Here is a 27,768-nt window from a genome sequence, read left to right as displayed (position 1 = left end):
GTAAAAAATGACTATAGTTTTTAAAGTATTAACAACCATTGCATAGTTACATTAATTAATGTAATTTTAAATATTCAGTTTTTAAAAATATAGGATGGAGCACGCAAATATTATCATTATCTACCTCTATGTACATTTAAATTTAAAAACGGCCTTGTAAATTAACAGGCGGACTGTTTAATTTTAACGACAGAAAACTGTAAATTTTGCTTTAACTTCTCGCAGTTTTATGTCATCCTATTGTAATTGCAAAGTTAATCCACTCTGTACAGCGTGGTTGCATAGGTTCTGGACAAGAGGCGGTATTTTAGATTCGTAATCAAGACGTTAAACAGAAAAAAAGTTACGAAACCTTTGGTACAAACGCTGCGGGTACGATGTGTATATACTGCGTATATTTCGAGATTCGTTCTTCCGAGACCGAGATGGGTGTTTGCAAATCGAGACAAGACCGAGAACAAAAGAGACTTTCATCCACACGTCTCCCCTCAATGCCATCCATTCCCCACACCTGGTTATTTTTTCCAGATCAGTCATGAGCCTTAGGAATGAGATAGTGTCAGAAAAACCGGTGATGGTGAGATGCAGCGACAATTACAAAGAGCAGAAGCTTGGGAGTCAGGTCTGTAAGAAAAGTACGATATAGTAATTACCAAGAGCAAACATTAGGAGAGAAAAATAGTAAATCGTACCCCTGCAGGAGCATAATATACTATTTTGTCGCTCCTATTTTTAATATGTTGAATATAGAAAGATTAGGAGCGAGACAGGAGAAGTTGTTATTAATGTAAGTTAAATATGATACAGAGAAGAATGAATAACCAAGCCACAGGCAAACAGGGAGACAGAGGGAAATGGAACAGAAACATGCATTTTGTGCTTTTCTTATTTTACATGGTTTTTCTGTCACTTTTGGCTAATGGCGAAGATGAAGATGGATAGTGAGTGGATGAAATTGATACTCACCAAAAAACACCCATGCCCAGGCTAGGACTCGAACCCGTATAATTACCATTTCGGCAGGAACGGAACAAATCTACATGGAGGAAAACAAGCAATGAGAGTGATATAGGCGACGTTAAGTCAAGCTTTGGACAAAAAATTGTTAGATAGGAGGATGTTCGCGTGAATCTTTTAAATAGATTGGACGTAAGGGGGGGGGGGGGCTGTTGTTTTCCTTTGCTTCAGTCTTCCTAACTGAGGGGGTAACACACCGCGCATTGGCAACCAATTCCAACAATGCGTTCAGTAAACAATTAACGTGTAATGTTATTATAATAAAACCGGAAGGGGGGAACATACTCATTTCCCCACATGATGGCAAGACACGTTGTGCTATGGACTTGCCTGCTATGTAAATACAGAGGCGCCTGAAGAGAAGAAACTGTGTTAGGTGCCTTTTGGCTCCCGGCCAGAAGACACAAACCGATGGGCCACCGTCGGTATACGTCAGCGGGAAGCGTCGCCCGGTGTCCCCCACGGGAGAGAGTGAGCCAGATTGTTTAAGCTCCCTTGTTGATAATCCAACCTGACGGCCAGCTTGAATGAACAATGCGAATACTGAATGGACAAGCGGTTGTGCATGCGATACACGATCGGTCAGTCAATACCAGAAATTCGCCGGCTGCTTTGTCTGCACGAAGTCTGGAACTCCCACGTATCCAATGACGTATTTAGGAGGTAGGGGGGGGGGAGGTTCCAGGGTCTGGACCCCCTGAAAGACTTACCTAGTATTAAAATTAAATAATGAAAATATATTGTTTTCGCATTTGTTGTATAATCGATGCTGGCAAGGATTAGATTGAGATTCATGAAATAATAACAATACAATATTAATTAATTTACATACTTTAATTAATATTCTTTTAATTTAGTTTTTAATGTAAACATTTATACCATTATTTCTGAGACACTTGCTTCGGACCCCTCCCCCCAAAAATATATTTCTAGATACGTGCCTGCAGTTGGTATATTTTGTTAAGACGATCGGTGAACTAACCTGACAGTTTATACACACAAACTAATCGATAACAGAGTCTGAAAATGCAGTTAATAAGCGCATCCAGAAAATTTATAGGGAGATGGGGAGATTCAACTGCCGAAAAAGCATTTCAATGCCGTCATATGAGTAAATGGCGTGAAATTAACATACTGGCATATTTTCTTCAAGAAAACTACGTCCAAAGGTGTTCTTAACCCTAGCACCCTTTCGGTGCCCCTATGCCTGGAGGAATTCAAAGAGTAATCCAATTAAACCAAAACACATATTCTGATTACAATAATATACTGAAGCATACGCTCGGGTTCATACGTGGGCTATACGTGCAAAGCTGGGACTAACAGCATTGAGAGTCTCACTGGCTTCTTCCCATAACAATGCATCGTCGCAGGTTGGGAATTCTAATGTGACGTATTTCACAAATTTACCACAAATCGAGCCTTCAAATTCAATAAACAAATATTTATGCTTCAAATTAAGTCTTACATAAATAAGTATGGGCTTGATACGCAAATCGTGGCAGATTCTCCCTACACGATTTTGGCTGCAGGCCTATAAGGTATAGTACGTACACCGCATAAACAAATCAAACCCATTCCCCTCCTCACCGCACTGGGCTTGTTGAAAGAAGCACAGATCCGGGGGTAATGCTGAGAAAAGACAACACGGAAGCGCAATAAGGAAGAAGAAGGTGGGGGAATGATAAGGAAATCTAAGCAATGCAAAGATGAAAAATCAGTTGAAAGAAAAACTGGAACACACTGAATCGGGAGGAGTAGTATGAAGCTGGGAGAAATTACAAGAAGAAAGAGAGAGGCACGGGGGGATAAAATGACAACATCATGCTTGCCCACTCAAATCTTTGTCTTTCTATTTAGGTCTTTACGGCGCTGTATACCTCTTGTATTAATCGCGGCGAAGAGGATGAACGCTGAACTAATGAAATGGTTGATGGGTAAAACTTAATGATACATCCTTGCCTTAACCAATGTTCGAATCGGGGATCTCTGGCTTTGTAGCATGTTAGGTCGTCAAGATGATCAACCCGCTAACCAATCTCATTTATCCGTATATATCCTACCCGCTCAAAATTTCCTAGCGCCGTCACTGCATACGAAATATATTAATTGTATTATGTTATTAAAGAACAACAATGATCTTCAAGTGATTTCACCCATCATGCACATTGAACCTTATTGTTGCGTGTTAACTTTTTTGAGCTGGACCAGCAAAATGCTTGTACTGCTTTACCTAGAAGAGAAAAACCTCTGGCGCTCTCGCAAAGGAAGCGTGGGCGATGCAATCAGCTGCTTGCCGTGTAATCCTACCCCTACGTTGCCAAAAAATGTGAGGCGTTCTTCATCAACACATTACTGTGACATTCATTCGGTGCTAAGTACGTATTTGTATCATCACAAGGGGGTTCAACTGTAAACAGCGAAAGAAGAGGCGTAATATTCAACGTTGTTGAATTGTTTTGACGACAAAGCTAGGGATGCAAAACAAATATGGTACTTGAGCACAAGCGAAGGAACATTTACATTTGCAGTGACTGCAAGACAAGTAAACAAATGACTGTCCACTCTAGTACCCGAGTTGGCCACGGTCTTTCTCTTCTCGGTACGACTCTACTACAGGAGAAAAATCATCTGCATATCGGATTGCGGTAAAGTTTCAGCTGCGCCCGATAGCCGTAAATTGTAAATATGTAAATGCCACATTGGGGGAGAGTGGTGATTTTAATTTTGATTGGAGAGTGTCCAACCCATCCGCGGAAAATTTGCTTCATAAAAAACGCACACACTGCTCGATATAAAAAAATTCAATGACGCATTTTAACGATATTCTATTACTAGCACGGCTCAATCACACATTTTTATACAGGACCGAGCCGGACAGTTCATAATTCGCGTGTTCTACGCTTTATGGGTTTAATTCATGATACGGGGAAGGGGGAGAGGGATTCCGCCGGGTGCATTGTTGAATCCATAATTATGAAAGATAGCGGCATATGTGACCTATTTAAGCTGCCAGATTAATATCCACGGTAATTGTAAATTGTCGTTAGTCTACTCCAGTAATTAGACTTTTGATTAACTCGCCGATTATTCATCTCTGATTCACGTGATGGTGGCGCGTGGGGGTGGGATGGCTGCGAGGGGAATATATATATATATATTGCACACTTTCAGTGATACACACAGCGAAACATAAATGTTGGGCAAATGACGACCAAAAAATGGCTGATATCGTCACTGAGACGTGCTCTAAAAAATATGCAACTGATTTACCACCAAAAGTGGTGTCAGACCGTAATTGGTGTAGCACAACACTTCATCGAGCGTTAAAGGCCTCCATTCTTGGTGTGGTGTGACGTCAAATGGTGTAAGAGGGCACCAAAAATAGTTGCACCAATTTCGCAATAACACCAACAGGGGTGTTGTGTAACCATGACTTTTGGTGGCAAGTCAGTTGCATATTTTTTAGAGTGCGATGCAGAAGGGCAGCAGCAGTACAATGCAATAATACTGAATGAGTAAGGGGATTCATTTTCGTGAAATCGCAGGTTAATAAGCCCGCAACTTGCCACTCGTATCGTGTTGTTAGTTTTCCTCAATTGCTTCTGACAGACTCCAGAATGGTACAGTCACGGACACTGCTGGGTTGTAACAATTCCATTCATTACAACCCAGAACTGTCCGTGACTCTACAACTGATTTACCCAAGTTGTACAACGATCCTAAAATTTTGTACAAAAACTTATTTCTGGTGCTAAGTTTACATTTTACACCCATAAAAAATTACTTTACGTCCTTCAACGATTGAACATTCTGCATCGAACCCTATCACTCACGCTTCATTCCTACTTCAGGACCCCTTCATTCTCACCTATTCTCCTCTTATCTTCCTCGTCATGGTAAATCCAACGGTGTAGAGAAGGGACGTTAACATATTACTAGTAAAATGTGACAAAAGAACGAAGAATATGATAATGTGAGTCGAACAGATTTTCACAGTTGACAGAATCCATTTTTTCACCTTCATTTTAGTAGAATATTCTCGATTGGACTATTCATTGATCCTTAGAATCAACAACCAAACAATTGATAACTCACAAAATACAGCAGCTGCATACACGAAATGTCGTGAATTGGAAGGTTGATTTACTTCGCCTTTTGTGCCACTTTTGGCTAATTTGCGAGGATGGGGATGATTGATTTGATTTGATTTGTTGTTTTAAGTCCACTTTATGCACAGTAAGGCTAATTGGGACTGGACCTACAGTTTAAAGTGGGATCCGAACCACTTGTGCCTCCACCGGGTATCGAACCCGGGACCCCTTGATTACAAGGCGACGACGAGGATGGGGATGAGTGATGATGTAATGAAATTGATGAAACATCAATGCCCAGGCCGGGATTCGAACCCCGGAACCCTGGCGTCGTAGCGTGATATGATAACCACTCCGTTACGGGAGACGGCTCGTGGATTGAAGGGAGAATTAAGGTTCTATGAGGGGATATTTAATATATTGATCGACCTGTTTGTCTACCTGCGAGTGGAAAACAACAATTGATATTATAATGATCTATCGCTATTAAGCAAATATGGAATTATGATAATTTGGGGACTCATTTTAAACAAAAATTATATTGAAACAATGTATTTTCAAGCTTCTTATTATATCCTTAAACGATTTTTCTATGTTGCTTGTCGTAAATCTGAACTACATTCATACGCTTTTGAAATGAAGGCACATCCTTAACCTGATGGTGATGCCTAATTGGCTACTCCAACTCCTGGAAAAAATGACAATTCAAGAATGCTCTATTTTCAATTAGAAAAATTCAACGTAAGTGTGTGTATATTCGAGTTAATTCGTAGCATAATTAAAATCACAATATAGTCGTATTCTTCGGAGAATGTATATTCAAGGTTCTGATTTGTACTCGTGGATCATATCGCGCTTACACGATAAATGCAGCTCCAACCTCTTATTTCATTGCATTACAGCATAGTAAAGTTCTAAATTTATTGCATGCTGTTTCGAGCATGATAACGCACTTTTATAGTGCCTATAAATGACTTCTTTGGTATTTTGTTGCTTATTCTTGAGTTCTTTCGATACTTTGTTTCCCTGTACAGTACACCGTAGAGGATAATCTCTTTATTTTGTGAGTGTTCCTTCAATAATTTCCTTAGTCGGCCCCCGTGGCGGAGTTAGCACATCGCGCTACGACGCCAGGGGTCCCGGGTTCGAATCCTGGCCTGGGCATGGATATATGTGAGTGTCCATTCATCAATTTCATCACATCATCACTCATTCCATCTTCGCAAATTAGCCAAAAGTGGCACAAAAAAATAAGTAAAATAAAGCAGATCAATCAAATAATTTCCTTAACCACCATTCATCTTCATCGTCACGATTTGGCCAAAAGTACCAGAAAAGCGAGACATTAACAACAAAATCCAATAAAATGCAAAAATTATTCACGTTAGTAAGTGTGTAAGTAAGGAAATTAATAACAAGTTCAGGTTCAATGCCTATTATATTTTATATTGTCTTTTCCTATCTATTTTGCAGTTTGTAGTGCGTAAAAATCTGCACCCTACTCATAATGAGAGGAAGGGTTGGAATTTCGCGGTGCCTCATTGTGCCAGTTCGGAATTGGAAAATGATGCTGATGTTTCACCCTGGAGGTTAGTGAAGACAGGAAGCAGAGGTTAAAACAATGCTCCACTAAGTCGCTATATTTCAGTAGCAACTGGGAAATTACTAACCGAACACGCCTCTTGAAATCGTTTTGGAGGACAAGAGAGCATCTTCAAAGGCAACAGTGGCGAGGCTGCTGGAACCAGGAAAATTTTGGAAGCATCGCAAGAGCCCCGCTAACCACGCCTGCAGATCGAAATTTCTCGTGTTTGGTTGCCATGGGAACCGAACGAGCTGCATTTTATAAGGAGGGCGACAGCCGATTTTCTGCCAGCTTTTTGCTCGGGGAAAACTACAGAGGGTTTTCTGCGCCGCATATAACGCTTCTATTTCCGGTCCGCTTGGAGGCTTAATGCGAATTTGTATTCATTAATTCTGCTGCAGGATGTACTGCAGAGCCGGTTTCGGTAGTTTCTTTATATGTATTGCCCAAAAATATGTGATTGGGAGCAATAAAATTAACATGACGTCATATGGGAATATATGTATGTGTGCAAGAAGAAAACGTAGGAAATAAACATAGTCACAGAAGAGGAGTAACCCCTGCGACCCACTGCCGCAATATGTTTTATTTTAAAGTAGGACTTATTGGTAGAGGTGTGCCAGAGTTTGAGGTTTTTAAGTCAACTTTATAAACAATGGCTAATCTGGACTGGACCAGTTTAAATTAGCGAGGGTTGGGGGTAGCTGGGCCACAAGTCGTCCTTTGGCAAGCAACTTACCGACTGTTTAAAAGGGAGCAAATCCCTCCGCATGTTTTTTTTCGCGTCAAATTTCTGTGAGAGCTGCATCGATTCTCATATTTGCTACTACCTGGCTTTCTAGGACGTTGTCCAAGAGTATATGTGTATATGTCCATTCAGGTATATGTGATGGTCGTTTGAATTCACAGACCTGCCAATAGTAGTGCTTGTTATCATTTGTACTGGCACCCGCTAGGATGATATGCCGCCACCGAAAGGTTCCACGAGGACCAGCAAATATGAGCAAGATTAACAAAAATTGTGTTACTCTTTTTTTTTTTTCATTGTACTTACAATAACCTAACCCAAGCAGCTGAACTTACAAATACCATCTGACAAAAGGGTGTCGAACGCTTTCCCAGCGAAAAACCAGTCAGTCATGCTACGATAAAGTGAGCACCATCACAACACTTCGGCTCGAAAACTCTAATTCACTGCGATTAGAGCGATTACTTGAGCTCGGAAGTTGATGAATTCAATAGTAATCCCCTTCCCTTCAGTTACAATCAGAAAATATTGCTTCTATTTTGCATATTTTCGTCAGATCTATTTTTTTTTTGTCACTCAGGTTACTGTTCAGCTTTTTTTTCCATCTGTTATACTTTTTCAGGTTTCTTTTTGCTCCTTACATTTTGTTTCATGAATTTTAAATGCATTTGCTACCATAACTTACACATTTAAATTTCCTAACAAGTACGCAATTAATCGCAAATATGGTCAATAGAAAAGCACAATATGTTTAACTGAAATATTTGGCATTGGATTAATTAATACTTAATTGTCGTAAACTTAAATAGTTAGCCACTAGCCACTGTTGTTTTAAAGTCGAATTAATTAAAGAATAAAATATATAATCTGGTGTACGCGAAACACAACTGTATTTTCAGATGCTGATCGACTACTGTACCGTGTAAGGTTCACTTGAAGAAGAATGACTTACGCAGGAAAATAAACAAAACTGCATTAGCACTTAATTGTTTTCCCCTTAGCTTTGGTATAGAGCGACCACAAACAAAACAACCTTGCGCCAAAATCCTTCGCGCACTTTCCCCTGGATCTGTTCAGCTCGGGTCATAGGAAGCATGGTCCACTCTCCCCCTTCCCTACTCGCGGGAGTACGGTTCACAGGAGTCGCGGGTCTGCTCAGTTCTTTTTTACTGGTGCACCACTATAGTATATACACCACGAATTATTCAAGTACTCTCTTGCAGTGGCGGCGAGAGGGAATTTTCCCCCGCACTCTGCTCAACTTTATCTATTAAGAAAGTAAACTGCCCCCCCCCCCCCCTCGTTTTGGCACTTTTGGAACACAATCGCCGCCACTGCTCTCTTCTAATTTATGGGAAAAATAAGATCGAAAATTATTTTTAGGCCTTTTTTCAAATTATTAGGTCATTTTCTAATATATTTTTTTAGTCCACCAAGCACTAGTGATAAAATGTTGGAGGCTTCTCGCCCTCCGCTTTTGCCTTGGATAAATATTTAAAAGAGAGAGACATGTCATGTTCATTGCGCTGAACCCCAGGAACCGATTGCTATTTCTACCATTCACACATAACCAGTGTATTTCTATCTATTTCGGTTATTTTACTTCACTTTTCTACTTCATGGACATGGATGAACTCGAGACCTCATATCCTACCTTTACTTGATTCAGTTAATCACGATTAACGCTGATATTATGACTTAAGTTTAACTATTCATTCCAAACACGAATAAATGGAACAAAGGACACATGAAACTATCTTACTGAAAAATTCAACACAACCACGAACAAAACATTTTCCTTTCCAAAGAACTTCTCCTGGAATGTGGACACAATCGGAAGGCGATAAGAAAGCTCGAAGTACAAAGTCTAAGAGTTGATAACGGTCAATCGTGAATTACAGTGACAGCAACTCGTGTTTTTTGCTCCCAAAAAAAGAGGGGGAAGAGGAAAAGACAGATAGTCAACAGTGAGAACGCTTCATGTAACATGGATTTCAATGGTACCAGCTAATTCTTGCCGCAATCTGCTCTGGCAGTGTGATTTGTGTTAAGTATTTTAGGCCAATCGCCTAAGATTTTCAGCATGCTCTAATCAATCAGCAGGTGTAGTTTTTTACTACATGCTTGCCTTGGGGTTAAATTTGTCAACAATGTCCAAGAACAGATAAGCTGAAAGATATAATGGACCACCCCGATAAATATACATCCATTGATACAGGATGCCCCAGTTCTATTATAAAGGCTTCCTTGTATCTGTAAAAATAACTTCCCACACTTCCTGACACTTTGTAGTGAATTTCCAAGCCAGTCCGCACTCTTAACGTTCAAGCACACACACATACATATCATGTTGCCTCTATTTTCTCCTTTTCTTGACTGAAAACAATCCCCACTTATTTTTCAGTGTTTAGAACTCATTTTTTTCAGCTTCCTAGCTACTTATTTTATTTGTTTCAACTTTTTTTATTCTGTTCGTCCCGGGTTCGAATCCTGGCCTGGGCATGGATGTTTGAGTGTCCATTCATCAATTTCATGATATCACCACTCATCCCCATCTTCGCAATTAGCCAAAAGTGGCATAATAAGAGGTAAAATAAAGCGAATTCAAGAATCCATCCGAACAATCATAGTGTAAAAGCAGGCAAGAAATAAGATTCTTCCGCAGGTGCTCAAGACTATCAATTGAAATAAATGACCAGTGATAATTCTCAACACTTCCAGTATTATCGCGTTCTATTCCATTTCACCGCGTTAATTTTTAACCAAAACCCACAACAACCCGTTCAATAACCTAACATACAGCGCAAAGATACCCGGCTAAGCGGAATTTCAATGAAGCTAACTGGTCGAATGGTCACGTGACATTCACTTACACTGCGCGATCGAAAGCCACTGGGCTTCTCCCGTCATTGGTGTTTACCTTCTGGGTCTAGGAATTTGCCCTTTATACAGTGGTGGATTCCGGAAAGAGACATAGGGGGGAGGACGCGAATTTTATTCGGGTACTTCACCTAGCCGGACGTATGATCCGGGCCCGTGGTATCGCGTTGGATCAGTAAAATCTATTGCAACAATAATGTAATATTGTTACTGTATCTACACTCACATTCACTACATCTCTCTTGATTGATTGATTGATATAGTTTATTTTACTTCGCGTTTTGTGCCTCTTGGCTAATTTGCGAAGATGTGGATGAGTGATGAAATGAATGAAAATGGACATTCACAAACAACCATACCCGACCGGGATTCGAACCCGGGACCCTTGGCGTCGCAGCGCGATGTGCTAACCACTCGGCCACAGGGTCGGGCTCTACTACATCTCTCTTAATTTCCCTCACTTGTATTTCTCCTCTCTCCATATTCTTTACGTCCTTGTTTCCTTATCTTGTTTTTCACTCTGTCTCTCTCTTTCTCTCTCCACATTATTATACTCATGTCTAGACATGCCTCTGTATACGTGTTAAAACATATAAAATTATATTTCAAATTATGACAGTGTTGTAGAGAGAGAGTGAAAAACTAAAGGACAGTTATGGGTACAAGACAGCGACAGACAAAAAGACCAATGTAAGGGGGACAGTGGAGACTATTATAGCATTTAGCTGGCCACAGTGTAAATCTCAAGCGATTCAATTAAATTCATTACCTAGTTTACCAACACTGTCCGAGAGAACACCTCTTCAGGTGGTCTTGCTCGTTTTGCATTGGTGGGAATCGAACGTAGGACAGACCTGTGAATTATTCTGATCCAGTAGGGCGGTGGAAGCGGGATAGCAATTGCTACTTCAGCCAATAGAAATTTACCCAGTTACCTTGCTGTCGACATAATCGTCTCCTAGTTGCAAGACTGGGGAGAGGAGGTATATGCAGAATAAGTTAAGGATATAATATCAACTTTTTTATATAGTTCTTAATATAAACATCACACTGTTAACTTTCATAGCCCACCTGCCAAGTTTGAAGTGCAGTGTGAAGAGTATGGATAGCGAGATGATTATCAACTATTACAAATTGTAGTTCGCTGCTACTCAACTCTGGGAAAGTCCAAAAAAACACAGCCTAGAACAGCGTTTCTCAACCGCCAGGTCCTGCCATCAATTATACCGGGCCACGAGAGGTTCTCCTGAAGTTTGCGACTTGCAGCCCAAGCTGGCAGCCACCTGGAAAGATGGCCTTTCGTTCAGGGTTCACCAGCGATAACAGACCCTTTCTCGCCAATGCTAGCGGAAATCGAAGTTGCTGAGAAGGGGCTTCACCCGCGCAGCCTCCAAATTTGAAATTGAACAGTTTGGTATTTCTTGAGTTAGAGCCGGAAGGATGCAGAGACTTGCAGCCAAAAATAATTTCATGATATTGGCCAGAGGAAACTAAGAGTGTCCAGTTTCTCCACAAAACTGTAAAGTTACTTCACGATTATATTCAACTAGCCGATTACCCGGCGTTGCCCGGGTATTTATTTATCCCAATTTTGTATTAGACAGGAAAATAATGAATTCTAACTATAGTGTAAAATGTAACTAACTTTAAATGTGATCGTGAATGTCACCAATTAGCTTAGCGACTCCGAAAACTATGGATTCCACACTAATCTAGGTCATTCGTGGCATTTTATTTTTCACCCCCTCTCACCCCCCCATCCCGATAGGTGATGAACTTGGAGTTGAACCGCATGGGGAGTGTTACGAAAACTATGGATTCCATTCGCAACACAGCCTGAATGTTAAACAACCCGAGAAACACTATCGTTGTGAGGATTGCATAGAGTCACGGATGTCTGTTCGTGTGGAATTTAATATCGGTGGTTCGATTATTTTTACATGTCACCCCTTCCCACCCCCACGGGTGTTTTATCCTCGCAGTATTTCTTTCCAGGTTGTAAGTGATACGCGTACCAAGTTTGGTTGAAATCGCTCCAGGTGTTCGAGAGTCATTGCTGAACAAACAAACACATATACATCCATTTTCTTATATATAATAAATATAGACATAATACACGTACAGTAACATCGTGAAACCGCTTCAATCATTTGAATTTCATTAATTAACGTATAAAGTTTAAAAATCTGAAAGCTATTTACGAGTAACATTGTTGGGATCTGGCCATCGACTTTTAAAAACCGAATTTACCGGGTTGCGGGATCACGAAAATCGAGAACAACAGGACTAACATTGGGCATTCCTGGATGCGCCCAGGAACAGCCCACATGATCGGCTGCAATCCTGAGAGCTATCGCAGGTTCGATTCCCACAACGAATGAGAAAGTTTACCAGAAGACAATCAGAGAAATGCTCGCTCTCTCGGAAACTAGTGTTAGATTAGGTAAAGTAGACGACAATGGATTTCCAATTAGGAACAATTGTTACCAACATTCGAGCAAGTTAAATCTCAAGGGAATGGAAGGATGAACGAATAGTGCAATGGTCCGTTGTAGTCTAGTTGCAGCGAATAGTGGACAGGGCTTCCCCAATGGCGCAGTGGTAGCGTCGTTGCTTTGTAATCAAGGGGTCCCGGGTTCGATTCCCGGTGGAGGCACTTTAAACTGTAGATCTAGCACCGATTAGCCTTACGGAGCACGGATCGTTTGCAGGGTTGATACTTGACTCCTGCACTCGTTCTTTATTCGTTTGAAATCACGGATGTAAAAAGCCAGCAAGTTCGAATGAGTGGAAATGTATGTATAAGAATATTTTAAAATGCTATGTGATTTCTATGGTGAAAAACAAGCGTTTAAAATGTGGGGGAAACAACGTGTTCTCAGTTTTATCTTCTGATCGCATTTGTCGCTGCAGTCGAAGTGCTTTCACTTCCAGTCCACGACTCCAAGACAGTGTTGCCACATGAAGGGAAATTCGAACCAAATTTTAAGCTAAATAGAATGAAAAACCCCAGAATTCCATGGGAATTTTAATACATCAAACTCAATATTAGTACAGATTATGTACTATTTATTATATCTATTATTATTATTATTATTATGCAATTTTTAGTGAAGGGAAAAACTGAGTGCCAAGCGAGAATTTTCCCTCTTGGAAAATGAAATTGTGCCCTCAGATTGTTGCAGCACTGCTCCAAGACCGAACTGGGAGACCATTCTTGGAGCATGTTCGCTTCAAGTACGGTCTTGGCACCTTTCGGACACGGCCCAAGTGCAACAATCTCCAAGTCGCCCAGCTGTCTGTGTAGCAAAGAATGGGCAGGACTAACTTCATGTTTACCCACATGTTGATTCCCCCTTTCAAGCTGGAACTCTAATGACTCATCGCAATGCAACGCTGAATTTTAACCCCGAAAAATCTTACAAGATTGTCTCGAACTTTTGGTGTCTTGACAAATTCGCGAACGCGTGGATCGGGTCATTTTTCCCGCACTTTGGAGGAATTTGCAGTGGATAGGGGAGCAAATCCACCCGAGTCATCAACCCCTGGCAAGGACGGCTCGTGTTACATCCACAGAACCCCCCCGAGGGAAACTTTATAGAAAGGGGGTGAGGGGGAAACAGGGAAGAAAAGGGGAGCCCATGAGGGGGAGAGACAGAATGGATACAGCCTTTGTTGTTTTCCCAACTGATGTGGACAGGTATGGTCGATGGCAAAGGGGAGGAACGCTTACATAAATGCCTATACAGAATCGAAGGAAGGGGGAGGGGAACGGAAAAAAACGGTCGCGTGTTAAACACGCTGCTTGCATTTTGGCACGGAAACCTATGAAAGGGGAATTCCTGAACCGGCCGTGTAGTTTGTTCTGCAACATTCAGTATTTGAGTGGTTCCCCCTCGCCGATCAGGAAATTTTCGACAGAATTTCGCTCGCCAGCCATTATTTCCCAAAAGTACAATTATTTAAAAAAATGTAACATCTGCCAGTTTTTCCACGTGTATTATCTCCCCAATATTCGCGAAGGAACAGAATGCCGCAGTGAGCAAATGTACCTTTTTTGTGGATTTTATCGTAGCTGTAAAAGGTAATCCCCGCAAGCACATGTGTTCTTTCCACAGACAAGCCACGAAATAAAAAGACTCGCTGCTACACTGTAACCCTTTATTGAAGATTCTGCTAATAACTTCATACTGTTTCGTGTTGATACGGACCTCGTTTGCAGCATCCAAACACATAACGACGCGTTACATATATTACGGACATCCCCCTTGAAAGTTCAAAATATCAGCGAAATAAGCAATGGAAAGGAAGTAGAAAAGTAACTCTACCAATCTTTGTCGCTCTCTCTGCATGCACATACAGAGCGCATCCACACACACGTAAAAAGCCGTGTTGATAGTATTACATTTCTGAGTGAAAACATTAAATACCAGGAAGTTAAAAACGATAGCTCGAAGTAATCAGAGTTGAAAGTCCGAGCCTGATAATCTGTGGATTTCCCCCAGTCAGTCTAGGTCAATGGAGTTTGATTTAAGTCCACTTTATGCACTTGAGCATGATCGGGACTGGACACACAGTTTAAGTGGGATCCGAACTAGTGCATGCATTCATCGCGTATCACTTCATTACACGGTGACGTTACCACTACGCCATTGGGTGGTGCTAGGTTGATGCTAGAATAACTTCAACGAAGGCCACGCACGATTCTCCCCATTTCTTCCATTATATACACTAGAGATTAACCTAATGTCCAATTAAGTGACGTCAAATTAAATCAATAAATAAAACACCCAAATCAGCCACTGCGTGAATTTGTTGGAAATTTTCTAGTTTCAGGAACTAGATCCTGATTTAATTGTTTTGATCCGTTTCTTCTCGTACCAAACACACAGTGTGGGTGTGCGTAATACGAAGTGCTGAAGTACAGATATGTAACAGATCCTGTGTACTCGATTCGCGACCTTTGTTCTGAATGTTCCGCATTCGAGTTCCTGCCAGGGAGTGAAGGGCGGGGGGTATCCTCGTGTTCATTCACCTAGAACAATGTCTAGTTATCACTATCAATAATAACAGGAGATCGTTATGTAAGTACGTTTTTTTATCAAATGACAGAACAATTGCGAGGGAAGAAGAAGTCCAACAACAAATACTTGAGGCATGAATCACAACGAGGTATGTATGTACAGTCTTAGAAAAAAATACCTGGGCCACGGGACGTAGAATTTCGTAACGTCTTAAAGCCTGTTGTTTATGCAACCCAAATAACAAAATATTCGCTTAAGTTTGCCTGGTGATTCTGACTTCTCGGGAAGGATTGAGCTTTGATAGCATGAGTCACATGACTCGTGCCCCAACCACAACAAACAGCTGGGTGCTACGATGCCTCCAGAAGAAAATTTCAGGAACTGGTTTCTTGACAAGAGCTACTCGTAAGGAAATACTATTCTATCAAGTGATATTAGAGTCATTGTCAAGAAGGTTCGCTGAAATGATGGTTCTCATCACAGACCACATGCCACACGTTAATTGTTTAAGTCTAGTTCATGCACTGGACCTACAGATTAAAATGGGATTCGAACCAAATGCCTCTCTACTTGGTATTGAATTCGGAAGCCTTTCATTACATGGCGAAGACGTTACTACTACGACATCAGAGAGGCAATGGAACCCCTTGAGAAAGAGATAAGCGAAAATTGCTACCTGACAAACCACATTTGCCCGTAAATTTTAAATATAAGACAATATTTTGTACTGACAGTTTCGAACCGTGGGAGAGGCATATATTTTTTTGTACCATCGTCCATTTCACGAGTTTATAATTCTTCCTCACCGACACGAGTAACGCGAGTGGTAGAAGAAAAGCGAAGTAAAATAACTGAAACAGAAATAAAAGGAAAAAGCGAAATAAATTTTATTCATAATATTCTGCAGTCACTTGAGTTGTATTCACGGGATGCTATCTTTAAAGAAAGCCGTGGTCTCTTCCTTGTCTTTTTCGCTTTCTTTGTGCTCTTGCTTCCCCCGTCACGATTGGTCTAAAACTAATTAATGCGACGTTAATTAAACAATCCAAACAACGAAACAATGCACAATCAACTGCACAAAACATCATTCCAAATGTTTTCGAATCGGAAAACAATTGAGATGCTGTAAAATGACTTAAGATGCAGTAATAAAGTGGGAATTCGGTACCGTATAGAATTAAATCGGTAGAGATGTTCGATTTGATTGGATGTTTGTTATTTAGATTTGCTATTCTTTCACTTTTGGCAAATAGCGACGATGAAGATGAGTGATGCTATGATGAAATTGATGAAGGGACACTTACCAAGGACACCTACGCCCAAGTCGAGATTCTAACCAGGGACCCATGGCATCGTAGGGCGCTGTGCTAACCACTCCTCCATGGAGTGGACATTATAGCATATTTTGTGTGCTCAATTGGGATCAATCAATGGAATGAATAGGCATATTATATGATTAATAAATTCATATCATAATACCACGTCATATTATTCGGCACGAAGTAACATCAGAGACATTCAATCTTGCATTTTTGCCTTTCAACTAATTCTTTGAATTCAGGTTAATCACAACAATAAGATAAATTATGAAGAAAATGATAGTGAATGTGGGATATTGACAGTTATTACGAATTTCCTGAGAGAAACAACATTAAGCAGGCTCGGTGGTCAAGCTCATTAAGTGATTGACATTCGATATCGTCGCCAAAGTTATCGGGTTTGAGTACCGTCCTTGTCGGGGGTGTTTGACTATTTCGTCATCAATTTCATGTAATGGTCACTCGTCCTTATCGTCGCGATCATCGAACAGGGAATAAAAATTATAAAAATAAATACGATGGAAGAGTACTTATTTCATCTCTCACGAAATCTCCTACAAAACCGGAATATATAAAATACATGTATATTCATTCACATACATTTTCGATTTCTATATTTAACGGGAGAGCAATTTTCAATTCGACAAACCGAGAGGCGGAGAAACTGTCAAGTCTCGTTTCTTCTTGGCACCTCCGTAATCGAGTTGTTCTGTTTGTCATTGGCTTTGTATTGGCAATTATTGTCATTATTCTTCCCCTGCAGGTAAACCATAACGATGAATTATGATGAAATGAAGCAGATAAAAGGGCAAGAACAAGAAAGTCATGCCTGTTCGGGACTCCAACCCAGAACCTTATGTAACGAGATTTGAAATTCTGGAGAAGGCGTCCGTGTTTCGCTTGGTTTTCTCTTTCCTCTACTTCTCTTATATTATCATACATGTATAATAAAAATGGATCTGATACGATATGTTGCGATTCATAATTGTGCTGGTTAGATGCTACAGATGTGAACTCCAACCTGCAATATATTATTCCCTTTTGTTTCGTATCTGGTTGAACATGAAATTTTCTTACACTGTGACAATTTCTTTCTTAGTTTTGGTTTGGTGCACAGATATGCTAATCTGGACTCGACCTTCAGTTTAAAGTGGGATACTAACCACTATGTGCATCCATCGTGTATCAAACCCGGGATCCACTGATTACAAGGCGACGACGTTATCACTACTCCATCGAGGAGGCCCCATGACAAAATGTTATTCACTCGATCTCTACCATAATTTATTTCAGCATTTACATTTTCGTTTTCTTCTTCTTTTTTCCTTTTGTTAACTACTCTTATACAACTCTTTTTGCGTCTTCGAATTTCTTCTTGTTTCAGGAAAAAATAATACATGCAGGCTCTATAAAAATCCCCCGTTCAAATAGATAAAACGTTCACTCTCGAGAACTAATTTACATGTTTATCACTAACGTAACCATTAGAAAACTATTGAAATGTTAACTGATATAACTGCAGATGAAACAATACTTACAGCCACTAACGAAATATCTATTCTTGTGTAGCCTCACAGACAAGTATCTGGTGAGTCATTCACTCTTGCTGACTACGGGCGAAGGTCACTGAACTAAAGGGTGGTGGCAAGCAAGCAGGCTTCTGTTCTACCAAAGACGAGGTCACGTGTTCCAGTTATCAATGGCGTACGAAATAAGGAGGAACACAGCTATCTGACGTATGTTTTGGTCCCGTCATTGCACGTAGACAGTGGCGTATGCTGGTTCTAACGAGTGGGTAATCTCCGACCTTTTGATCCTCAAACTCCAAATGTTTCCGTGCAATTTATGTCACGCTCCATATTGGATTTAGGAATATTGTGTCGGAATGTTTGTCTTATTGCTACGATCACAATCAATTAATTCTCGTTATTGCAGTTTACTATACGCGTAGAATTTCAAATAATAAAACAAGACAGTATTATAAAGCTATAAAAAAAACAGCCTGTGAAATATAAAAATGAAAGACGTGCACTAGTGAAATAAAAACCCGCAATATTAATTTAAGTGCAAAATTCAACTTACTCCAGGACCCGATTACTTGTGCCGTACTACATCCAATGCACGCTGTTTGTCCAGTTGCACGTCAATACGTGTCTGGGCGAAAGATTGCAGCTTAACAAAGGAAGTTATGTGACTTTTGGATTTTTCATGTTTGGCACAAGTGTTGCAAAGATTACAGTCACGCGTCCATACATTCTTTTCAGCCCCGAAAAGTAAGCACGGCCAACAAAAAAGCAAAGCTTATTAACACTTATACTTCCTGTCAACCATGGTGTTTTGTCATAATTTGCTTGCGAAAATGCCTCACATATTCCCGATTTTGTCTTTGTGTGTAGAAATAAGTTCAAGCGATGACACTGGCCTACCTGTATTAACAATTTGCAACTTCTCCTGAAAAGATCTTGTTCCAAAAGGTTTCACCAGCAAATCTTGTATCACATCCATTACCCTTTAACACAGCACTATCACGACAAACACTAACACCTAAATAAATAATAAACACGAAGCACAGCACGAAGCCAACGACTACACGCATTCAGTTTCACGCGCCAAACTTCTGTTGTTGTGTTCCTGGCTCAGAATGAAATTCCCTATGAATAATAAAAAAAATCCCTTTCCGAGCTCGAAATGACAGGTTTTTAAAAGTTCGAATCATTGCAGGTCAGAGTCAGAATTTTATTTCGGGATGGGGATCATCCCTTATTAGCAGCCGCCACATAAATTTGAAACAGTGGGGTTAGAAGTCCTGAAGATGAATCTCAGATTATTACAACGTATTAAGCAAAGTGTTTAATCCTGCTAATGAAGTAAAATGAATTACCACTATACACTTTTTAAATTAGATATTTGTAGGATTTCGGGGAGGGGGGTTTCCCTTTAAAAAAATATTCAGTTCCGTGAGAGAAGTATTCTCGCTGCTTTTGAAGATTAGAGAGGAGAAACAATCACTATTTTTGTAAATACAAGGATGGGGGGAGTCAGCAAATAGGTGCTTTAATTGCTTAAGCCTTGAATTTTAATTCAGTTTGCTTCATCTTCAATATTTAAGCTTTTCCCTTTTGATAAATTTATGTTCAAGTAACAGAAATCAGCAAGACAGAAGCAAATGTAAAGTGAAAATTAGCATAGAATTGGTTTGCCCATGTTATTCAGTTTTCCTGTTCTTCGCACTCTACCGGGTACGTTTTCCCTAGTTGAGCGGAGGGAACGGAAAGGCTCTCAAGGTTGAGAGTGCGACCGGTGGACTCTCACAAGAAGGAGCTTACCCTGGGCACGGAATCACTGCGCCTGAAAAGCAGTGTTTCCTCCCCCTCTTTCCTTTGTCCTCCCTCCTCGCCAAGGGTTGTAAGGAAAGCGGGAGGAATGACGTCAGGGTGAGATTCCCTGAAGTCATTCCACCGGCTGGAGGAAAAGTGGGTGCGTATAGAGGTCCCTCAACTTTCGTATTCTGTTTCATTTCAGAACCCTATCCGATGTAGGTTTTAGGTTCTGTTTCTGTTCGGTTATTTCACGTTGTCTTCCTGCTTATGTTATTCGCGACGAAGGCTCTGGATTCGATAATCTGGACAATAACGGGATTGTGTTGGTTGCTTGATTTGATGTCTTAAGTTCACTTTATGTCCTGTTAGGCTAATCGTGAATGGACCTACAGTTTAAAGGGGAATCCGAACCACTATGTTCCTCCACCGAGTATCGAACCCGGGATCCCTTAATTACAAGGCGCCCACGATCCCACTCCGCCATCGGGGATTGTGTTCGCAACGAATGAATCAAATTTGAGTGATATGATATGCAACCATTGGAAGACTATTGAAAGAAAAGCTACGGGAACCTGCCAGTTTTTCTACTGCAGACAGGAAACCATAAACATGCAAGAGAAGCTTATATTCTATGAAACCTGACGCTATGTGCTCGAATACTGGCTATATATAATCCATAGAGGCATAGCAACGTTAAACAACCTCTTATATGATACATATAGGTTTAAAAAGGTCGAAATACAAAGATTGTGTGCGCCTCACTGATGGCGTAGTGGTAAGGCCTTGTAATCAAGGGGTCTCGGGTACGATACCAGGTGATCGCACATAGTGGTTCGGATCCCACTTTAAACTGTATGCACTTCAGATTAGTCTATCTGTGCCGGTGACTCAGTCGGTAACGCGTCTGACTACCATGCTATAGGCCCCGGGTTCGATCCCCGGCCGGTTCAAGCCAGGGAACTTTTCTAACGTTGGAAGCGGCCCCGGCGCCCACCCAGCGTCGAATGACATGGATACCTGGGGGAAACCCTGGGGGTAAAGGTGGTCAGGGGCGTGATGCTGATCACATCACCCCCCACTCACGAACGAATCAAGAAAGTATGGGGCGGCGTGATGCTGATCACATCACCCCCACTCACGAACGAATCAAGAAAGTGTGGGGCGTTACCCCCACACCCCCTATACGCCTTCATGGCGGAGCGCTAAGCACAGGTGAGAACTTTACCTTTTTTTGCATAAAGTGGACTTACAACAAAATTTAAAATTGCGATAAAGATTATGATAAGGTATTAAAGAATTGGGTCTAACACATTTTTTTATTGTTTACCAATGACCTTGTTAACGGTGGAAGCGGTCCCGGCGTCTACCCAGCGTCGAATAACATGGGTACCTGGGGGAAACCCTGGGGGGTAAAGGCGGTCAGGGGCGTGATGCTGATCACATCACCCCCACTCACGACCGGATCAAGAAAGTGTGGGGCGTTACCCCCACACCCCTTAGCAGCTTTAAGAAACCTGATTTTGGGGGGGGGTTACAAATGCCCTTTCTGCTCCCGTCAAGTTACGCCTATGAAAAAACAGGAATTCAAAGTAAAAGACTCTCCCGACTAAATCGGGAGACACGTCTGATAGATTTACAATTGGGAAAATCATAATTAAGCGTGTAGTTGAAAACAACCTATTTTCATATATTGCATGCAGCTCTACTTTTTCTGCAATGTGGATCAAGAACTGGGGACGTGGAGAAGCACAACACTCCACGTAACCAATAGTCACGTGACCCTCTTTGCTTTCCTGTCATGTTGACCTTCGCGTGGAACACATTTCTCGGTGTTAAGACAGGCAAAATCACCCGATCATCGAAGGGTGCAATATGTGTTGCCTACCCTCCTGCATTACTTGCTCCTATTAAAGCCTTATGGGGAAGAACTTTTTTCCATGACTGTACATGCATTTCTAATGTTTAATTGTGCTACAAGAACTTCAAATATTTTAACTTTTCAACAACAGAATTAACACTTAAATTTTATGAGGATAATTCTTACAACAAATTCACATCTCTTACCACTTAGCAGCATTATTAGAAGTACTTGACCTTGAGATTAAAATTGGACGAAATATTTGTAAAAATATATTTAGAAATTAGTGGTGGGACACGCCCCCTCCAGTTCCTTCCCTTGATTGTATCATGAAGAGTCACACAGAAATGCCCACTTCTGTATGCCCTACACTGACCGTGCAACGGCACTTCCGAAGTGTACGGCAATACCGTGTACCTCCAATTTACGTTAACAACAGAACCCTTGTCATTTTGAGACTATAGTGGTGCCACAAGAAGACGTAAGCTGAGTTCGGGTGATAAAAAATAAGGTAAGGGCAGACTGGAATATTCAGCATGGTTAGGCGAGCTGAATCGCACGACTAAATGACGCATTGCATACATCAAGGAATTTTCTGCAGGAAATACACTCTTTTCAGCACAATAAAATACCGCAAAATGTAGCAAATTGATTATGCTGTCTTAGCAAGGATCTCTCGACTGCAACAATGACAAAACGGAATTACAAGACTCCGAGAACGTCGACATTGACATTTTGACGATCCCCCCCCACCCACAACTCATTTCTGTTGACATTACTTTCCGCAATGACGAACGAAATTAAACACGCACGAGCAAATAATCTCTTAGCATTATTGCCACAAGTTATGCAACGTGCAAATTCATTGTGCGTTTTGGGTTGCACGTCTGCAAGGATACTTCAGCGCATCAAGTTGCAAGTAATGATAAAACCAAACCGATACGATCGCTTATATTATTTCTATAACATTTTTTTTAAAAAAAATGCAAGATGCCTCTAAAACATGCCCTTAGGGTAAATATATCGATGAATGTATGTCTTAATTTTTAAGAGAATTCAGATCACGAATCTTTCATTGCAATATTCAAAAACCCTCAATTTTATTGGTTGAATTCTTTGGTCGAAGACAGACAATTCACTAGCTCCAATTAAGTGTTGGTGTGTCATTTTCTCGACGTTACAACCTCCTTTCATTAGCCTTTGAATATTAACTACAGATTCGAATTTTTGACAAAGTTTATTCTTGGCAATAATTCAAATGTTATTGTTAGATGGCATCGCAGTGTTAATCTTTATAGTTACTGACAGATTCGGTAAATGCTGGATGTATAAAAGTTATAAGCATCAGAAAATATACAATTAATTTTCCTGAACAATGGCGCACCTTGTCTGAAATCAACGAAAGGGAAAACCCACGAAAATAGCAAAATACATATTTCTTGAAGGCATTTAACTGAATTTTCCCATGAAAGACAGCGTGGAAAAGATTATATTTGAAGATAATTGAATGCCTTACTGTACTCCTAGTAACATTCAAAAATGCCTCAATCGGGAGGATGAGATGAGAATGGAGTCCGGGACATTCGATTCGGAAGAACAGAATCGAAAACTTTGTGTAAGGAAATTAAACGGTGCTCTCAAACAAAAGTAAGAAAGCAAAACACAACGTATATGATTTAAATTCACCTGAATAGAATTAACCCACCGAGAAATTTCGTATTTGGCGACGAATTCCGGCGCACAAGTTCACGAAATATCCTCTGAGGATTGGACATCACGAACATCCCAGCCTACTACAGAAGTCCTCTCGCACAAAACGAAACGGAAAGCTAAGATCCTTCAACCACCACGTGCGTCTTATTTTTACACTCCTTTCTCCTTTCCTGAAGACGCAGCTATCAAAAGCGATCGGTGCTTCATCATCGACTGCATTTCACGTTCCCCAACTTTTTGAGTTCTTTGGACGACGACGAGAACAGGTTCTCGCTCAAGGTCGTGGCCACGGTGTTATTACCAACAATTCCCTCCCCTTATAATTTGGATTTCGCTCCAGGCTGTGGAGGCAGGCAAATGCATCCTCGCGGAGCGAAGAGGGGGGGGGAAAGAAAAGTTAGTCTGCAACGCTGGAATGCTGTCTATTGTCTGCCGTCCCAGAAAAAGATCGTCTTGTAAACAAACTCGACGTTGCGAACTCTCACACCTTAGCAATGAAAGAAGGTTATTAATCTTAGCTCCGAAGTTGAACGTGAGTGGAACTCAAAGATACCTGCTCGAAGAAAAATCGTCACTCTGGGGACACCGCTAAAAAGTGTCAGTACGCCTGGGAGGGGTGGTACTGGAATGAGGCTACTCCCCCTTGTGTTCAGCGCGCTCTGAATCGGCCATGACTCCTGCAGGCTCGTAAAGAGTAAACATAACAGAAAACCCGCCAAAATATCCACTAGAAACACGACTCGGGTGATACACAAGAGACGATGGAAAAAAATGCACCGATAATGAAGCAAAAGGTTACACCCACTGATTAATATTCGTCCCCCAAAAAGCAGGTTCAGTCCTGCTACTCCTGGGGCTCACCTGTAAAAACAGGGGAGGTGCTTACCTGCGGTGCGTCTTCTTGCTGGCGAGGAGGAAAAAGTTCCCGCTGCTCCACTTCCGTCTTGGCGACGAAGCTACTTGTTGCCGAATGCTAAGACCGACTACGAGTATTTCTTCCTAGAGCCGAGAAAATCCGCTGGGCTGAAGGTGCGCTCGGGGACCGACGTGGGTTAAGGTTCGACCGACGTCTTCGAGCCACCGCGCGCGAGAGAGAAGCGAGGAGAATCGCTGCCAGCCCCCCTCGCTCCAACCCGTTGCCCCCTTCGCCCCACGTCCCCCTCCGCGCCATCTAAACGAAACACGCATGAGCCACGAAGCCCGGCCCGGTCACTGCATGCCCCGGGCTGGGTAGAGGAGATCCGTCAGGGTGGAAGTCGGAAATGAAAAGAATCTTTCTCTCTCTCCCCACCACGGCGAGCGCCGACGGGGAATTTTCGGAAACGGAACGGCAGTTTATATCTCCAGGCGGGACTCCTCGCTACTTAGTCGATTCCGTCGTTGTATCGATTGCGCATGCCAGGGGGGACCAGCTGCGGGTCACCCGTGTAATGCGAGGAGAAAAGGATCAATACGTAGAGGTCCCATGGCTGACAGTCCATCTCCGAGCAACACCACATCTTGGGCTAGGTTAGTTGGCCCCTGAGGTCCCACTCGAGAAAAAAAAAGAAGAGGAAAAAGAAACAAGACAGAAAGACAGGAAGAACAGCTTCCCGCTGTTTTCTTCTCTCTTTTTTCTTTTATCCACGCCGCCGTCTTCTGAATGGAAGCAAAGGAGTGCGCGGGAAGGCGGTCTGCTGCATACCAAACCAACGTGTACCCCTCAAGGAATAACGCCAAACCGGAAACACGAGTAAACACGACTCGCGGATCGCACGAGCTGTCACCGCAATCGCCTATTAACACGGATGAGCCGTTTTGCATAGCGATCAGGTGGGTAGGAGGGGGCGAATCGATCGACACATGCACGCACTAATTAGAATTAATAACCCATGTCAGGCGCCGCTGGGAGTCGAACCTCAAACCATCCGCGTGGAGAGGTGACGAGACGTGCCCCGAGGATCGTGGCGGACTTGGGATGTCGCCAAATGCAGAAATGTCCAAACCAAACCAATGAAACAGCAAACGCATGTGGGTATCCCCCCGTAAAAACCAACATTTTGCTCATGGTGCCATTGTTTCCAATCCTCGAAAAAAAAAAAACAATTTTTATCTTACTTGTATGTAACCACGTGGCACAATTTCACGGTTATCGTTGACATATGTTTTTCCAGTTAGTAAACTACAAATCAAGGTCAATGCTGCCTTCTAGAATATGAATACATTTGGACAAAACTTTCGAAATTTTCCTTACGCATAAATGTGACACGTATGATGTTTGCATGCCGTACTTTTATTGTACCCGACGGAAGAAAACACATACCAGTGCCAAAAGTAAACCTGTGACGCGTAGTTGCATACATAAAATAAGCTCTCCTTTTCTTTTGCTGGCAATGAGCAAAACGTTCGTTCTCTGCAAAAGTTGTTTCACACGCTTGCGTGTTGGTTGGTGTTGCGTGGCATCACTGGATTTGGCCAACGGATTTCAAAAGATATGTTAAAAAAAAGTGATAACAAGGAACAAAAAGATATACAAAGGCTGTGGACAACCTTGAGTGTTCATTTGGAATAGTATAAAGTTCTTCTCTTCCAAGAAATGGTCAAGTTTGGATTTCTTGAAAAGTCTGGAAAAATGGACGCAGAACTCCCGCTGAGTAAAACAAGACTGCTTCACTTTCAAGAATCGGCTTCCCGTTCGATTAAATTTCGTTGTTGTGATCCACTGTCCACTGAAATAGGTACAAGTAGAATACGCATTCCCAATCATTGAGTTAAGTAAAAATCACACACATAAAGAAAGAAAATGAAAGACAGACAGAAATTGGTAGATAAAAGGAAATAGAAGAGAGATAGAAAGGCAAGAAGCAAAGCTAAATTGACAAAGATAGAAGTACAGGAAGAAAGAAAGTTAAGAACAAAGAAGGAAAGAAGAAAGAACTAAGGAAGAAACAAAGAAATGAGAAGGAGAGAAAAATAAAGACTGACACAAAACAAAGAATTGGTAAAAAGGAAACAAACACAAGAAAGAAATAAAGGTTGAAGCAAAGAGAAGGGAAATGTAAGACAAATATAGAAATAAAGGAAGAAAAGGCGAAAGAAGAGAGCCTAGGAAGGAAAAAAATAGGTAGAAAGGGAAGAAGAAAAGAAAGAGAAACAGAGGAAAGGAAGATAGAACTGACAGAAAGAGAAGACTAAGAAATAGAAAGGACAGAAATAGGGAGATATAACAAAGACGGAAAACAGAAACGAGGGAGATGAGAGAAACGAGAAAGAAAAAAATAGTACCTGAGAATGTTAGTCCACTTTCTTTTCTAGCGAGGCCACTCTTGTCCCCCTTAAACGCTAAAAAAAATACACTAAAAGATGAAAAATTCTGGATTAATATCAGTTTTTTAAGTAGCAAAGTCGAAGATAATTCATGAAATGAATTACAGTATTAGCTTTCGCCAGGTTTATAATAATTGCATTCTTTGTTTCGAATATTACTCAGGCTCGCTAATGTTCCAAGAGTAGGTGATTTTTTTAATACACATAGAATTCAAACGAACACTTAATCCTGAGAAACCATATACTATCAGATGTCTCGCGAAACTTTCCCTTCGTTTTGCTAGGAATAGATAGAGATTATTTTCGGAACATACACGGGTGACTACAATTCCAGCTAGAGGGCCAACGAACAGCTTAAAGCGTAGGCAAGAGGGTCAGTGATAGGTGTTGGGTTGAGATGTCAGCGGATCGGTTGTTGATTGAAGCTTCGGGAATTGTAACTCGTTCTCAAGCAGCAAATTCATACAAGCCTCAGGTGTTTCGAAAATAATTTCTCTCTGCCTAAAATTTTAAAAATTGAGACGAGATGAGACTTGTCCGAGATGTCTCGTTCGAGTCTGTGATCAACTAAAATTACGTTACTATGCGACTAGTTTAGATATACCAACCGGATATATACGAGTACATGATTATTTATAGACTGTATTACACTCACTACAAATGTAATCCTTTAATGGAAACTGTCAGCGTGTGCAACATGGCTGCAGATATCAGGAAAGAATTATTTTTTCTAGGGTTCGTAGCGTCGAAACGAGGCATTGGAAAGTTTGTGCTGTATCTCGAGACTTGCACTTCGAGACCGAGAGAAGTGTTTATAAGCCACAAATGAAGACAGCCGGATTGCGCACACTTTTCCGGTTTTATCAGTGGTATCTGATAAGCCGTTGACAACCTGTCACAATGT

The 27,768-nt window shown here is 41.3% G+C and overlaps 1 protein-coding gene across 6 annotated transcripts in view; it reads right to left on the bottom strand.

Moving 5' to 3' along the window:
• Tet (Ten-Eleven Translocation (TET) family protein) overlaps nucleotides 1–27,768 on the bottom strand; it is a 227,216-nt gene that overhangs the window by 84,207 nt on the left and 115,241 nt on the right. Inside the window, exon 1 of one of the 6 annotated variants that reach the window (XM_083112009.1) lies at nucleotides 24,445–24,627. The exons of the other annotated variants lie outside the window; for them this stretch is intronic. The gene's annotated coding sequence lies outside the window, so the exon portion shown is untranslated. Of the gene's footprint in view, nucleotides 1–24,444; nucleotides 24,628–27,768 lie in introns of those variants that run through there. 6 annotated transcript variants of the gene reach the window in all.

This window comes from Lepisma saccharinum, chromosome 1 (genome assembly GCF_977018435.1).
Source record: "Lepisma saccharinum chromosome 1, izLepSacc3.1, whole genome shotgun sequence".
In the NCBI taxonomy this organism is placed as follows: Eukaryota; Metazoa; Arthropoda; class Insecta; order Zygentoma; family Lepismatidae; genus Lepisma; species Lepisma saccharinum.
The sequence above is the reverse complement of the archived record's forward strand: the minus strand, read 5'-3'. Positions and strand labels throughout refer to the sequence as shown.